Genomic DNA, 12,847 nt, shown 5'->3' on the forward strand with positions numbered 1-12,847 from the left:
GCTTTGCGTCGGCTTCTGCAAAGCTCTGTGGCCCGGGCCGGGCGGGGCCACGCCCAGGGCCACCCCCACGCCACCCCACCCCACCCCCCGCCAAGCCAAGGGGCGCCCCCGTCCGCCCTGGCTGCGGGCTGGCCCGGCGGAGCCAGCCAGCCAGCCCTCGGGCTGGACCCCGCACCGGGGATAGGGGGTGGCCCCAGGGCGGGGATCCCAGGACCTCAGTGGAGGGGCCGCGGGGGAGGCCGTCTTGACTCGCGTGGAGCCTTCGAACCCCACATCCTGGGCTGGTGGCGGAGCTCTGCAGAGTCCGTCAGTCCGGGCGGCTGTGTCCACGCTGCCCAACCAGAGTCTCCTCCTCCTCGTCCTCCTCCTCCTGCCTGGTGGGTCGGTGGGTGTGGGTTTTGGTGGGTGTGGGTGTGGGTGTGGGTGGGTGGGTGGGTGGGTGGCTGGGTGGGTGGGGACCTCAGCGGTTCACGGAGGAGGCAGTGTCTGAACTAGAGGAGGGAGGAGTTGGATGGACGGCTGGCTGGATGGATGAGAGATGAATGATGGATGAGTGGATGGTGGATGGATGGATGGATGGATGGATGATGGAAGAATGGATGGATGGATGGGTGGATGGATGGATGGATGGATGGATAGATGATTTGTGGATGGGTTGATGGATGGAAGGATGGACTGATGATGGAAGAATGGCTGGATGGGTGGATGGATGATGGCTGGCTGGCTGGCTGGCGGCTGGCTGGCAGCACGCTTGTGGCAGTGGGCTGGGAGGGGAGGGACCACAGAGCCGGAAGAGCGGGCCCTCAAGTTCCCAAGAGAGAAGGAGCCTGAGCGGGGCCGCCAAGCACAGCCAGTGTCCCCTGCAACTGGACTCGAGCCTTGGGACGTCGGGCTGGACACGTCCTGAGGGGACGATTAGGAGGAGGAGGAGGAGGAGGAGGAGGAGTTGGAGACAGTTCCCCCGGGGTGAGGGAGGGATGCCGGGCGGGCACCCAAATCCGGCAAGGGCCCCGGGAGAGCACGGGCAGGGCGGCGTGTACCCGGGTTCGTCCGGGAGGATGACCCAGGCCAGCCAGCCTCCTCGCCCTCGCCCACCGTGGCACGTCCCCCGCCGGCCAGTGAGCGGTAGCCACTCGCTGAAGGCAGGGAAAGCGGCAGCAAGGGCGGGGCGGGGCGGGGCGGGGCGGGGCCTGTAACCCACGAGTGACCCCAGCGCCCCGATGGGCAGATGCCCAAGGCGACCCCCCCACGCCTTGTCCAGCGGGGATCCAGAGAGAGGCCCACGGCTCAGACCGAGGAGGGCTCTCTCGGGCTCCGAGGCAGGGAGGGGCCTGCCTGGCCCCCGACCCAGGTGGGGCGAGTCGGGGTCCAGTGCCAAGCCCTGCCCTGGACGGCGCGGCGGGCGGCCCCGAGGCGAGGCGTCGGCGAGAGCCAAGGAGCCCTGGAGGCCCCGGCCGGGGGATGCGGGGTGGGGGAGTGGGGTGTGGCGGGGGCAAGGCTGGCCCCTGAGCAGAGCCGAGCAGGTTCTAGGTCGCGCGCCCTCCGGCCGCCCGGCCCGTGGGCCCTGGTCCGTGCTGCGGGAGCGGGGAGGGGCTCGGGGAGGGCCCAGGGGCGGCCGGGGGGTGGGCTGGGCTCGGCTGGGCTCGGCTGTCGTCGGGGGCGGGCCGGGGAGCGCGGCCGCAGGCGCGGAGCAGGCTCTTGGGCGGCGCGGAGACGGGCTCGTGCGTCTACGGCCATACCACCCTGAACGCGCCCGATCTCGTCTGATCTCGGAAGCTAAGCAGGGTCGGGCCTGGTTAGTACTTGGATGGGAGACCGCCTGGGAATACCGGGTGCTGTAGGCTTTTTTTTTCTGGCAGGAAGGAGCCTGTTTTCCAAAGGGGCTTTGCGTCGGCTTCTGCAAAGCTCTGTGGCCCGGGCCGGGCGGGGCCACGCCCAGGGCCACCCCCACGCCACCCCACCCCACCCCCCGCCAAGCCAAGGGGCGCCCCCGTCCGCCCTGGCTGCGGGCTGGCCCGGCGGAGCCAGCCAGCCAGCCAGCCAGCCCTCGGGCTGGACCCCGCACCGGGGATAGGGGGTGGCCCCAGGGCGGGGATCCCAGGACCTCAGTGGAGGGGCCGCGGGGGAGGCCGTCTTGACTCGCGTGGAGCCTTCGAACCCCACATCCTGGGCTGGTGGCGGAGCTCTGCAGAGTCCGTCAGTCCGGGCGGCTGTGTCCACGCTGCCCAACCAGAGTCTCCTCCTCCTCGTCCTCCTCCTCCTGCCTGGTGGGTCGGTGGGTGTGGGTTTTGGTGTGTGTGGGTGTGGGTGTGGGTGTGGGTGGGTGGGTGGGTGGGTGGGTGGCTGGGTGGGTGGGGACCTCAGCGGTTCACGGAGGAGGCAGTGTCTGAACTAGAGGAGGGAGGAGTTGGATGGACGGCTGGCTGGATGGATGATAGATGAATGATGGATGAGTGGATGGTGGATGGATGGATGGATGGATGGATGGATGGATGGATGGATGATGGAAGAATGGATGGATGGATGGGTGGATGGATGGATGGATGGATGGATAGATGATTTGTGGATGGGTTGATGGATGGAAGGATGGACTGATGATGGAAGAATGGCTGGATGGGTGGATGGATGATGGCTGGCTGGCTGGCTGGCGGCTGGCTGGCAGCACGCTTGTGGCAGTGGGCTGGGAGGGGAGGGACCACAGAGCCGGAAGAGCGGGCCCTCAAGTTCCCAAGAGAGAAGGAGCCTGAGCGGGGCCGCCAAGCACAGCCAGTGTCCCCTGCAACTGGACTCGAGCCTTGGGACGTCGGGCTGGACACGTCCTGAGGGGACGATTAGGAGGAGGAGGAGGAGGAGGAGGAGGAGTTGGAGACAGTTCCCCCGGGGTGAGGGAGGGATGCCGGGCGGGCACCCAAATCCGGCAAGGGCCCCGGGAGAGCACGGGCAGGGCGGCGTGTACCCGGGTTCGTCCGGGAGGATGACCCAGGCCAGCCAGCCTCCTCGCCCTCGCCCACCGTGGCACGTCCCCCGCCGGCCAGTGAGCGGTAGCCACTCGCTGAAGGCAGGGAAAGCGGCAGCAAGGGCGGGGCGGGGCGGGGCGGGGCGGGGCCTGTAACCCACGAGTGACCCCAGCGCCCCGATGGGCAGATGCCCAAGGCGACCCCCCCACGCCTTGTCCAGCGGGGATCCAGAGAGAGGCCCACGGCTCAGACCGAGGAGGGCTCTCTCGGGCTCCGAGGCAGGGAGGGGCCTGCCTGGCCCCCGACCCAGGTGGGGCGAGTCGGGGTCCAGTGCCAAGCCCTGCCCTGGACGGCGCGGCGGGCGGCCCCGAGGCGAGGCGTCGGCGAGAGCCAAGGAGCCCTGGAGGCCCCGGCCGGGGGGTGCGGGGTGGGGGAGTGGGGTGTGGCGGGGGCAAGGCTGGCCCCTGAGCAGAGCCGAGCAGGTTCTAGGTCGCGCGCCCTCCGGCCGCCCGGCCCGTGGGCCCTGGTCCGTGCTGCGGGAGCGGGGAGGGGCTCGGGGAGGGCCCAGGGGCGGCCGGGGGGTGGGCTGGGCTCGGCTGGGCTCGGCTGTCGTCGGGGGCGGGCCGGGGAGCGCGGCCGCAGGCGCGGAGCAGGCTCTTGGGCGGCGCGGAGACGGGCTCGTGCGTCTACGGCCATACCACCCTGAACGCGCCCGATCTCGTCTGATCTCGGAAGCTAAGCAGGGTCGGGCCTGGTTAGTACTTGGATGGGAGACCGCCTGGGAATACCGGGTGCTGTAGGCTTTTTTTTTCTGGCAGGAAGGAGCCTGTTTTCCAAAGGGGCTTTGCGTCGGCTTCTGCAAAGCTCTGTGGCCCGGGCCGGGCGGGGCCACGCCCAGGGCCACCCCCACGCCACCCCACCCCACCCCCCGCCAAGCCAAGGGGCGCCCCCGTCCGCCCTGGCTGCGGGCTGGCCCGGCGGAGCCAGCCAGCCAGCCAGCCAGCCCTCGGGCTGGACCCCGCACCGGGGATAGGGGGTGGCCCCAGGGCGGGGATCCCAGGACCTCAGTGGAGGGGCCGCGGGGGAGGCCGTCTTGACTCGCGTGGAGCCTTCGAACCCCACATCCTGGGCTGGTGGCGGAGCTCTGCAGAGTCCGTCAGTCCGGGCGGCTGTGTCCACGCTGCCCAACCAGAGTCTCCTCCTCCTCGTCCTCCTCCTCCTGCCTGGTGGGTCGGTGGGTGTGGGTTTTGGTGTGTGTGGGTGTGGGTGTGGGTGTGGGTGGGTGGGTGGGTGGGTGGGTGGCTGGGTGGGTGGGGACCTCAGCGGTTCACGGAGGAGGCAGTGTCTGAACTAGAGGAGGGAGGAGTTGGATGGACGGCTGGCTGGATGGATGATAGATGAATGATGGATGAGTGGATGGTGGATGGATGGATGGATGGATGGATGGATGGATGGATGGATGATGGAAGAATGGATGGATGGATGGGTGGATGGATGGATGGATGGATGGATAGATGATTTGTGGATGGGTTGATGGATGGAAGGATGGACTGATGATGGAAGAATGGCTGGATGGGTGGATGGATGATGGCTGGCTGGCTGGCTGGCGGCTGGCTGGCAGCACGCTTGTGGCAGTGGGCTGGGAGGGGAGGGACCACAGAGCCGGAAGAGCGGGCCCTCAAGTTCCCAAGAGAGAAGGAGCCTGAGCGGGGCCGCCAAGCACAGCCAGTGTCCCCTGCAACTGGACTCGAGCCTTGGGACGTCGGGCTGGACACGTCCTGAGGGGACGATTAGGAGGAGGAGGAGGAGGAGGAGGAGGAGTTGGAGACAGTTCCCCCGGGGTGAGGGAGGGATGCCGGGCGGGCACCCAAATCCGGCAAGGGCCCCGGGAGAGCACGGGCAGGGCGGCGTGTACCCGGGTTCGTCCGGGAGGATGACCCAGGCCAGCCAGCCTCCTCGCCCTCGCCCACCGTGGCACGTCCCCCGCCGGCCAGTGAGCGGTAGCCACTCGCTGAAGGCAGGGAAAGCGGCAGCAAGGGCGGGGCGGGGCGGGGCGGGGCGGGGCCTGTAACCCACGAGTGACCCCAGCGCCCCGATGGGCAGATGCCCAAGGCGACCCCCCCACGCCTTGTCCAGCGGGGATCCAGAGAGAGGCCCACGGCTCAGACCGAGGAGGGCTCTCTCGGGCTCCGAGGCAGGGAGGGGCCTGCCTGGCCCCCGACCCAGGTGGGGCGAGTCGGGGTCCAGTGCCAAGCCCTGCCCTGGACGGCGCGGCGGGCGGCCCCGAGGCGAGGCGTCGGCGAGAGCCAAGGAGCCCTGGAGGCCCCGGCCGGGGGGTGCGGGGTGGGGGAGTGGGGTGTGGCGGGGGCAAGGCTGGCCCCTGAGCAGAGCCGAGCAGGTTCTAGGTCGCGCGCCCTCCGGCCGCCCGGCCCGTGGGCCCTGGTCCGTGCTGCGGGAGCGGGGAGGGGCTCGGGGAGGGCCCAGGGGCGGCCGGGGGGTGGGCTGGGCTCGGCTGGGCTCGGCTGTCGTCGGGGGCGGGCCGGGGAGCGCGGCCGCAGGCGCGGAGCAGGCTCTTGGGCGGCGCGGAGACGGGCTCGTGCGTCTACGGCCATACCACCCTGAACGCGCCCGATCTCGTCTGATCTCGGAAGCTAAGCAGGGTCGGGCCTGGTTAGTACTTGGATGGGAGACCGCCTGGGAATACCGGGTGCTGTAGGCTTTTTTTTTCTGGCAGGAAGGAGCCTGTTTTCCAAAGGGGCTTTGCGTCGGCTTCTGCAAAGCTCTGTGGCCCGGGCCGGGCGGGGCCACGCCCAGGGCCACCCCCACGCCACCCCACCCCACCCCCCGCCAAGCCAAGGGGCGCCCCCGTCCGCCCTGGCTGCGGGCTGGCCCGGCGGAGCCAGCCAGCCAGCCCTCGGGCTGGACCCCGCACCGGGGATAGGGGGTGGCCCCAGGGCGGGGATCCCAGGACCTCAGTGGAGGGGCCGCGGGGGAGGCCGTCTTGACTCGCGTGGAGCCTTCGAACCCCACATCCTGGGCTGGTGGCGGAGCTCTGCAGAGTCCGTCAGTCCGGGCGGCTGTGTCCACGCTGCCCAACCAGAGTCTCCTCCTCCTCGTCCTCCTCCTCCTGCCTGGTGGGTCGGTGGGTGTGGGTTTTGGTGGGTGTGGGTGTGGGTGTGGGTGGGTGGGTGGGTGGGTGGCTGGGTGGGTGGGGACCTCAGCGGTTCACGGAGGAGGCAGTGTCTGAACTAGAGGAGGGAGGAGTTGGATGGACGGCTGGCTGGATGGATGAGAGATGAATGATGGATGAGTGGATGGTGGATGGATGGATGGATGGATGGATGGATGGATGGATGGATGATGGAAGAATGGATGGATGGGTGGATGGATGGATGGATAGATGATTTGTGGATGGGTTGATGGATGGAAGGATGGACTGATGATGGAAGAATGGCTGGATGGGTGGATGGATGATGGCTGGCTGGCTGGCTGGCGGCTGGCTGGCAGCACGCTTGTGGCAGTGGGCTGGGAGGGGAGGGACCACAGAGCCGGAAGAGCGGGCCCTCAAGTTCCCAAGAGAGAAGGAGCCTGAGCGGGGCCGCCAAGCACAGCCAGTGTCCCCTGCAACTGGACTCGAGCCTTGGGACGTCGGGCTGGACACGTCCTGAGGGGACGATTAGGAGGAGGAGGAGGAGGAGGAGGAGGAGTTGGAGACAGTTCCCCCGGGGTGAGGGAGGGATGCCGGGCGGGCACCCAAATCCGGCAAGGGCCCCGGGAGAGCACGGGCAGGGCGGCGTGTACCCGGGTTCGTCCGGGAGGATGACCCAGGCCAGCCAGCCTCCTCGCCCTCGCCCACCGTGGCACGTCCCCCGCCGGCCAGTGAGCGGTAGCCACTCGCTGAAGGCAGGGAAAGCGGCAGCAAGGGCGGGGCGGGGCGGGGCGGGGCGGGGCCTGTAACCCACGAGTGACCCCAGCGCCCCGATGGGCAGATGCCCAAGGCGACCCCCCCACGCCTTGTCCAGCGGGGATCCAGAGAGAGGCCCACGGCTCAGACCGAGGAGGGCTCTCTCGGGCTCCGAGGCAGGGAGGGGCCTGCCTGGCCCCCGACCCAGGTGGGGCGAGTCGGGGTCCAGTGCCAAGCCCTGCCCTGGACGGCGCGGCGGGCGGCCCCGAGGCGAGGCGTCGGCGAGAGCCAAGGAGCCCTGGAGGCCCCGGCCGGGGGGTGCGGGGTGGGGGAGTGGGGTGTGGCGGGGGCAAGGCTGGCCCCTGAGCAGAGCCGAGCAGGTTCTAGGTCGCGCGCCCTCCGGCCGCCCGGCCCGTGGGCCCTGGTCCGTGCTGCGGGAGCGGGGAGGGGCTCGGGGAGGGCCCAGGGGCGGCCGGGGGGTGGGCTGGGCTCGGCTGGGCTCGGCTGTCGTCGGGGGCGGGCCGGGGAGCGCGGCCGCAGGCGCGGAGCAGGCTCTTGGGCGGCGCGGAGACGGGCTCGTGCGTCTACGGCCATACCACCCTGAACGCGCCCGATCTCGTCTGATCTCGGAAGCTAAGCAGGGTCGGGCCTGGTTAGTACTTGGATGGGAGACCGCCTGGGAATACCGGGTGCTGTAGGCTTTTTTTTTCTGGCAGGAAGGAGCCTGTTTTCCAAAGGGGCTTTGCGTCGGCTTCTGCAAAGCTCTGTGGCCCGGGCCGGGCGGGGCCACGCCCAGGGCCACCCCCACGCCACCCCACCCCACCCCCCGTCAAGCCAAGGGGCGCCCCCGTCCGCCCTGGCTGCGGGCTGGCCCGGCGGAGCCAGCCAGCCAGCCAGCCAGCCCTCGGGCTGGACCCCGCACCGGGGATAGGGGGTGGCCCCAGGGCGGGGATCCCAGGACCTCAGTGGAGGGGCCGCGGGGGAGGCCGTCTTGACTCGCGTGGAGCCTTCGAACCCCACATCCTGGGCTGGTGGCGGAGCTCTGCAGAGTCCGTCAGTCCGGGCGGCTGTGTCCACGCTGCCCAACCAGAGTCTCCTCCTCCTCGTCCTCCTCCTCCTGCCTGGTGGGTCGGTGGGTGTGGGTTTTGGTGTGTGTGGGTGTGGGTGTGGGTGTGGGTGGGTGGGTGGGTGGGTGGCTGGGTGGGTGGGGACCTCAGCGGTTCACGGAGGAGGCAGTGTCTGAACTAGAGGAGGGAGGAGTTGGATGGACGGCTGGCTGGATGGATGATAGATGAATGATGGATGAGTGGATGGTGGATGGATGGATGGATGGATGGATGGATGGATGGATGATGGAAGAATGGATGGATGGATGGGTGGATGGATGGATGGATGGATGGATAGATGATTTGTGGATGGGTTGATGGATGGAAGGATGGACTGATGATGGAAGAATGGCTGGATGGGTGGATGGATGATGGCTGGCTGGCTGGCTGGCGGCTGGCTGGCAGCACGCTTGTGGCAGTGGGCTGGGAGGGGAGGGACCACAGAGCCGGAAGAGCGGGCCCTCAAGTTCCCAAGAGAGAAGGAGCCTGAGCGGGGCCGCCAAGCACAGCCAGTGTCCCCTGCAACTGGACTCGAGCCTTGGGACGTCGGGCTGGACACGTCCTGAGGGGACGATTAGGAGGAGGAGGAGGAGGAGGAGGAGGAGGAGGAGGAGGAGGAGGAGGAGGAGGAGGAGGAGTTGGAGACAGTTCCCCCGGGGTGAGGGAGGGATGCCGGGCGGGCACCCAAATCCGGCAAGGGCCCCGGGAGAGCACGGGCAGGGCGGCGTGTACCCGGGTTCGTCCGGGAGGATGACCCAGGCCAGCCAGCCTCCTCGCCCTCGCCCACCGTGGCACGTCCCCCGCCGGCCAGTGAGCGGTAGCCACTCGCTGAAGGCAGGGAAAGCGGCAGCAAGGGCGGGGCGGGGCAGGGCGGGGCGGGGCCTGTAACCCACGAGTGACCCCAGCGCCCCGATGGGCAGATGCCCAAGGCGACCCCCCCACGCCTTGTCCAGCGGGGATCCAGAGAGAGGCCCACGGCTCAGACCGAGGAGGGCTCTCTCGGGCTCCGAGGCAGGGAGGGGCCTGCCTGGCCCCAGACCCAGGTGGGGCGAGTCGGGGTCCAGAGCCAAGCCCTGCCCTGGACGGCGCGGCGGGCGGCCCCGAGGCGAGGCGTCGGCGAGAGCCAAGGAGCCCTGGAGGCCCCGGCCGGGGGGTGCGGGGTGGGGGAGTGGGGTGTGGCGGGGGCAAGGCTGGCCCCTGAGCAGAGCCGAGCAGGTTCTAGGTCGCGCGCCCTCCGGCCGCCCGGCCCGTGGGCCCTGGTCCGTGCTGCGGGAGCGGGGAGGGGATCGGGGAGGGCCCAGGGGCGGCCGGGGGGTGGGCTGGGCTCGGCTGGGCTCGGCTGTCGTCGGGGGCGGGCCGGGGAGCGCGGCCGCAGGCGCGGAGCAGGCTCTTGGGCGGCGCGGAGACGGGCTCGTGCGTCTACGGCCATACCACCCTGAACGCGCCCGATCTCGTCTGATCTCGGAAGCTAAGCAGGGTCGGGCCTGGTTAGTACTTGGATGGGAGACCGCCTGGGAATACCGGGTGCTGTAGGCTTTTTTTTTCTGGCAGGAAGGAGCCTGTTTTCCAAAGGGGCTTTGCGTCGGCTTCTGCAAAGCTCTGTGGCCCGGGCCGGGCGGGGCCACGCCCAGGGCCACCCCCACGCCACCCCACCCCACCCCCCGCCAAGCCAAGGGGCGCCCCCGTCCGCCCTGGCTGCGGGCTGGCCCGGCGGAGCCAGCCAGCCAGCCCTCGGGCTGGACCCCGCACCGGGGATAGGGGGTGGCCCCAGGGCGGGGATCCCAGGACCTCAGTGGAGGGGCCGCGGGGGAGGCCGTCTTGACTCGCGTGGAGCCTTCGAACCCCACATCCTGGGCTGGTGGCGGAGCTCTGCAGAGTCCGTCAGTCCGGGCGGCTGTGTCCACGCTGCCCAACCAGAGTCTCCTCCTCCTCGTCCTCCTCCTCCTGCCTGGTGGGTCGGTGGGTGTGGGTTTTGGTGTGTGTGGGTGTGGGTGTGGGTGGGTGGGTGGGTGGGTGGCTGGGTGGGTGGGGACCTCAGCGGTTCACGGAGGAGGCAGTGTCTGAACTAGAGGAGGGAGGAGTTGGATGGACGGCTGGCTGGATGGATGATAGATGAATGATGGATGAGTGGATGGTGGATGGATGGATGGATGGATGGATGGATGGATGATGGAAGAATGGATGGATGGGTGGATGGATGGATGGATAGATGATTTGTGGATGGGTTGATGGATGGAAGGATGGACTGATGATGGAAGAATGGCTGGATGGGTGGATGGATGATGGCTGGCTGGCTGGCTGGCGGCTGGCTGGCAGCACGCTTGTGGCAGTGGGCTGGGAGGGGAGGGACCACAGAGCCGGAAGAGCGGGCCCTCAAGTTCCCAAGAGAGAAGGAGCCTGAGCGGGGCCGCCAAGCACAGCCAGTGTCCCCTGCAACTGGACTCGAGCCTTGGGACGTCGGGCTGGACACGTCCTGAGGGGACGATTAGGAGGAGGAGGAGGAGGAGGAGGAGGAGTTGGAGACAGTTCCCCCGGGGTGAGGGAGGGATGCCGGGCGGGCACCCAAATCCGGCAAGGGCCCCGGGAGAGCACGGGCAGGGCGGCGTGTACCCGGGTTCGTCCGGGAGGATGACCCAGGCCAGCCAGCCTCCTCGCCCTCGCCCACCGTGGCACGTCCCCCGCCGGCCAGTGAGCGGTAGCCACTCGCTGAAGGCAGGGAAAGCGGCAGCAAGGGCGGGGCGGGGCGGGGCGGGGCGGGGCCTGTAACCCACGAGTGACCCCAGCGCCCCGATGGGCAGATGCCCAAGGCGACCCCCCCACGCCTTGTCCAGCGGGGATCCAGAGAGAGGCCCACGGCTCAGACCGAGGAGGGCTCTCTCGGGCTCCGAGGCAGGGAGGGGCCTGCCTGGCCCCCGACCCAGGTGGGGCGAGTCGGGGTCCAGTGCCAAGCCCTGCCCTGGACGGCGCGGCGGGCGGCCCCGAGGCGAGGCGTCGGCGAGAGCCAAGGAGCCCTGGAGGCCCCGGCCGGGGGGTGCGGGGTGGGGGAGTGGGGTGTGGCGGGGGCAAGGCTGGCCCCTGAGCAGAGCCGAGCAGGTTCTAGGTCGCGCGCCCTCCGGCCGCCCGGCCCGTGGGCCCTGGTCCGTGCTGCGGGAGCGGGGAGGGGCTCGGGGAGGGCCCAGGGGCGGCCGGGGGGTGGGCTGGGCTCGGCTGGGCTCGGCTGTCGTCGGGGGCGGGCCGGGGAGCGCGGCCGCAGGCGCGGAGCAGGCTCTTGGGCGGCGCGGAGACGGGCTCGTGCGTCTACGGCCATACCACCCTGAACGCGCCCGATCTCGTCTGATCTCGGAAGCTAAGCAGGGTCGGGCCTGGTTAGTACTTGGATGGGAGACCGCCTGGGAATACCGGGTGCTGTAGGCTTTTTTTTTCTGGCAGGAAGGAGCCTGTTTTCCAAAGGGGCTTTGCGTCGGCTTCTGCAAAGCTCTGTGGCCCGGGCCGGGCGGGGCCACGCCCAGGGCCACCCCCACGCCACCCCACCCCACCCCCCGCCAAGCCAAGGGGCGCCCCCGTCCGCCCTGGCTGCGGGCTGGCCCGGCGGAGCCAGCCAGCCAGCCCTCGGGCTGGACCCCACACCGGGGATAGGGGGTGGCCCCAGGGCGGGGATCCCAGGACCTCAGTGGAGGGGCCGCGGGGGAGGCCGTCTTGACTCGCGTGGAGCCTTCGAACCCCACATCCTGGGCTGGTGGCGGAGCTCTGCAGAGTCCGTCAGTCCGGGCGGCTGTGTCCACGCTGCCCAACCAGAGTCTCCTCCTCCTCGTCCTCCTCCTCCTGCCTGGTGGGTCGGTGGGTGTGGGTTTTGGTGGGTGTGGGTGTGGGTGTGGGTGGGTGGGTGGGTGGGTGGCTGGGTGGGTGGGGACCTCAGCGGTTCACGGAGGAGGCAGTGTCTGAACTAGAGGAGGGAGGAGTTGGATGGACGGCTGGCTGGATGGATGATAGATGAATGATGGATGAGTGGATGGTGGATGGATGGATGGATGGATGGATGGATGATGGAAGAATGGATGGATGGGTGGATGGATGGATGGATAGATGATTTGTGGATGGGTTGATGGATGGAAGGATGGACTGATGATGGAAGAATGGCTGGATGGGTGGATGGATGATGGCTGGCTGGCTGGCTGGCGGCTGGCTGGCAGCACGCTTGTGGCAGTGGGCTGGGAGGGGAGGGACCACAGAGCCGGAAGAGCGGGCCCTCAAGTTCCCAAGAGAGAAGGAGCCTGAGCGGGGCCGCCAAGCACAGCCAGTGTCCCCTGCAACTGGACTCGAGCCTTGGGACGTCGGGCTGGACACGTCCTGAGGGGACGATTAGGAGGAGGAGGAGGAGGAGGAGGAGGAGTTGGAGACAGTTCCCCCGGGGTGAGGGAGGGATGCCGGGCGGGCACCCAAATCCGGCAAGGGCCCCGGGAGAGCACGGGCAGGGCGGCGTGTACCCGGGTTCGTCCGGGAGGATGACCCAGGCCAGCCAGCCTCCTCGCCCTCGCCCACCGTGGCACGTCCCCCGCCGGCCAGTGAGCGGTAGCCACTCGCTGAAGGCAGGGAAAGCGGCAGCAAGGGCGGGGCGGGGCGGGGCGGGGCGGGGCCTGTAACCCACGAGTGACCCCAGCGCCCCGATGGGCAGATGCCCAAGGCGACCCCCCCACGCCTTGTCCAGCGGGGATCCAGAGAGAGGCCCACGGCTCAGACCGAGGAGGGCTCTCTCGGGCTCCGAGGCAGGGAGGGGCCTGCCTGGCCCCCGACCCAGGTGGGGCGAGTCGGGGTCCAGTGCCAAGCCCTGCCCTGGACGGCGCGGCGGGCGGCCCCGAGGCGAGGCGTCGGCGAGAGCCAAG

The 12,847-nt window shown here is 69.7% G+C and overlaps 6 non-coding genes across 6 annotated transcripts; all 6 read left to right on the plus strand.

Moving 5' to 3' along the window:
• Positions 1-1,725: 1,725 nt before the first annotated feature.
• On the plus strand, positions 1,726-1,844 carry LOC132650420 (5S ribosomal RNA). Its single transcript, XR_009588783.1, has one exon. It is a non-coding gene; the product is annotated as a 5S ribosomal RNA (ribosomal RNA).
• A 1,797-nt stretch (positions 1,845-3,641) lies between these two features.
• Positions 3,642-3,760, plus strand: LOC132650421 (5S ribosomal RNA). The gene has a single exon (XR_009588784.1). It is a non-coding gene; the product is annotated as a 5S ribosomal RNA (ribosomal RNA).
• Positions 3,761-5,557: 1,797 nt separating this feature from the next.
• Positions 5,558-5,676, plus strand: LOC132650422 (5S ribosomal RNA). The gene has a single exon (XR_009588785.1). It is a non-coding gene; the product is annotated as a 5S ribosomal RNA (ribosomal RNA).
• A 1,767-nt stretch (positions 5,677-7,443) lies between these two features.
• Positions 7,444-7,562, plus strand: LOC132650423 (5S ribosomal RNA). The gene has a single exon (XR_009588786.1). It is a non-coding gene; the product is annotated as a 5S ribosomal RNA (ribosomal RNA).
• A 1,822-nt stretch (positions 7,563-9,384) lies between these two features.
• Positions 9,385-9,503, plus strand: LOC132650425 (5S ribosomal RNA). Its single transcript, XR_009588788.1, has one exon. It is a non-coding gene; the product is annotated as a 5S ribosomal RNA (ribosomal RNA).
• Positions 9,504-11,262: 1,759 nt separating this feature from the next.
• Positions 11,263-11,381, plus strand: LOC132650426 (5S ribosomal RNA). Its single transcript, XR_009588789.1, has one exon. It is a non-coding gene; the product is annotated as a 5S ribosomal RNA (ribosomal RNA).
• The last annotated feature ends 1,466 nt before the right edge of the window (positions 11,382-12,847 follow it).

This window comes from Meriones unguiculatus, assembly GCF_030254825.1.
Source record: "Meriones unguiculatus strain TT.TT164.6M chromosome 10 unlocalized genomic scaffold, Bangor_MerUng_6.1 Chr10_unordered_Scaffold_79, whole genome shotgun sequence".
NCBI lineage: Eukaryota > Metazoa > Chordata > Mammalia > Rodentia > Muridae > Meriones > Meriones unguiculatus.